Consider the following 3,174-nt stretch of genomic DNA (forward strand, 5'->3'; position numbering starts at 1 on the left):
CTTGGGGAAAAGAGAAATCCGCTGGGGGGCTAAACCAGGCAACTCTCTGGGGATAAGACCCATACAAACCTCAGATAAAATAGCCTATGCTTTGGGGAATAACTATTACTCTGCCGGGGACGACCCGCAATATCCACAAGTAGCAATGACTCAGCTGGGGATGCGGATATCGATCTGTTACGGACACCTGTCCAATCCACTGGTGGGATGAACTCTGCTGGAGAAATATTTCGTGAAACCCGCTCCACTCGGGGATCAAGGTCACGAGCAAACAGGAAGGAACACCAGGGATACCGGGTTGTAGGTATGAAACGGGTGACCGACCAAAGCGTGAATTGGTTTGTGTTCCAAAACACTCAACATCCTGAAGAGGGCTTAGAAAAGCAGTCTTGTTAGAGGATGGACATTCGATTCCACAAGGAAAATGAATCTTACTCGGCTGGGGAGGACGACTTCGACCCAAGAGCGCATGAGACATATTATCTATTGCCGTCAAAACGTAGATAATAAACTCGCATGGAAGATTATCCATAACCGGGTTGTAGGTTGTTAAATGAATAATCGACCGAAAACATCCTGAAGAGAGCAAAGGCAAACTTGTTAAAGGATGAACATCCGATTCCACAGGGAATACGAATCTTACTCTGCTGGTGATAACAATCGAAAGATTGACCAAAGAGCGCATGAGATATATTATCTAGCCGTCAAAACGTAGAGAATAAACTCGCATGGAAGATTATCCATAACCGGGTTGTAGGTTGTTAAATGAATAATCGACCGAAAAGAAAGGCATCGGTACCAGGACTAGGTATGCAAAGATGACCAATCCAAAGAGGATAAAGTTGCTTACTCAGAGCAAGTATCCACAAAGAAGGTGAAGACCCAATGGGGACAATACTGCTTGATCAAGGCAAGTATCCAAAGGGGACAAGACCATTAATACCACAAAGAGGGGATTACATCTACCGGTTTGTAGGCAGAAAACCACGGAAAAAGTAACCCGTCATCATCGGGATGAGCACAAAGGGTTAACTCCAACAAGGGGAGGAATGTGGGATTTTACAACTACCAGCTAGTGGGTAGAAAACCACAAAGATAGGACTTACAACTACCGGTTTGTAGGTAGAAGCCAACAAACTCCGCTGAGAGACAGAGTGAGAAAAAAGGATTTACAACTACCGGGTAGTGGGTAGAAGACCGTAAAGAAAGGACTTACAGCTACCGGTTTGTAGGTAGAGGCCAACAAATTCCGCTGAGGATAAGATGAATGAGTGCCGGTTAGTGAGCGACTATTCATTTATGCCCCAGGGGAGCACAAGAGACAGTCGACGGGGAGCCAGTTTAGGATCGATCCAAAAAGGCAAACTGAATCAAGACTCATCCTAATGAGGAAAGAACTCAATAGGGAAAACCCATCCCGTATAGGGAGGGGACGGAAGCAACCGTCATCCACGAGGATGTATCTCAGTGGGGACATGGCAGGAAAGGATTGACGCTTTCTGCTTAAGGGGTAGACTCTACATGGAGAGATCAGACACGCCCATCTCTGCTAGGAAAATCTACTTGAGAGATCTGTATTACCAAATAGCAGAAGGCAACAAACAACAGATACCCGGCAACAGCTGCAACATGAGTACCTGAATGTTATGATTATGCATGTATGCATTATGCATGATGAATGTATGATGAATGTTGACAAACAGACATGCTCAACACTCAGGTCCGGGAATCAACCGTCCGGAGAGAAAACCAAAGCCACCAGAGAGCAAAGAAAATCCACTGGGGACTGGGATAATAGGGAATAATCATCGTCCTGCAGGGGAGGAAGGCCACCAGAGGTTTCCGGAGGGATCGTCGGTCACAACTGGAGAAAAGAGTTCAACATACAGGCGGATGCGCCACAACAACTTGTGCTGGAAATCAGGGATACCAAGAAGCAACCAGATCTCTGATGAGGATACATAGGCATTGAGAGAGCTCATCATGCCAACAACTCCGCTGAGGGATCCATCTGAGGGAATGCCGGATTATGGGGATGTCGATCCTCCAAATACTGCATCTTCAAGGAAAAACAACCACGTTGGGGGGATATGAAGACTGCTCTGCTGGAGAGGCGAAAGTTGAAGTCTTCAGTAAACACTCTGCTAGGGGAGCTGCCCCACAAAAGTATTTCAAAAGCAACCTTGCTGGGAATGCCCCATGGTAGGGTTCAAACAGCACTCTACTGGGAATGTCCCACAATGGAGCTAACAGGGATTTGGAGGATGAATTTGTACTGCCGGGAACATGAAGATGAACAACTTCAACCAACACTGCATCGGGCAACTTCACTGAGGAGAGACCATACGAGGTTCTGCAGGACAAAGATACAGTCATGCTCGAGATACGAACAATTGTCTGACCTGTGGGTAATCATACCACCCCCGGGAGAGCACTGCGGGTCTCCTAAGTATTCTTCCATCATTGTGAATGTTCACTTTGTTTAAGAACAATTTTGTGAAAAATTTGTTTATTTTGAAAACAATGATACTTTATCAATTAAAACATGCAAAACGTTTGTTGAGTTGAAACAAATAAGAATGCAAATAATTGGATAAAAGCTTGAATTGATGTGATGGAATGGTAGTCTGCAAAGGGCGAGACTCCATAGATTTGTACAAGTTTGAAATCGGTGATGTACATTGGAGAGGGCTACATTGAACATAATGACCTTTCCTCTACCATTCTGAATTTTCGATGTATTCAAAGCTTCAGTCGACGACGAATCGAGAATCCCTGACGGATGACAGATATAGAGCATAGTCTTGTCAAGATGCAGTTACTTGCCAAATCCCTAATTTTTGCCTAGATTGCCCCAGTGTGAGGTGATCAATCTAGCGGGATGCAAATTCTCTCTTTTTTTTCAATGTCTCTAACTTTTGCCTGGATCGCCCTTTCGGGTTTTCAATCCACCGAGACGCTCCTTTTTGCCTAAGTCGCCCTTTGGGGTGTTCGACTTATCGAGCTTTTTGCCTTTTTTCTTTTCTTAGGCGAAGTATTTCTTGACTGCATCGGGAATTCACAGGACGAGTGAACTTCTCCATCCATTGTTTGTAGGTGTCGAACACTGCCTGAAGAGGCTCTTTTGGCAACATATGGACTTATAGCTTGGAGTTCACTTGCCCCTAGAATCGG

The sequence above is a fragment of the Lathyrus oleraceus genome, chromosome 2 (assembly GCF_024323335.1).
Source record: "Lathyrus oleraceus cultivar Zhongwan6 chromosome 2, CAAS_Psat_ZW6_1.0, whole genome shotgun sequence".
Taxonomy (NCBI): domain Eukaryota; kingdom Viridiplantae; phylum Streptophyta; class Magnoliopsida; order Fabales; family Fabaceae; genus Lathyrus; species Lathyrus oleraceus.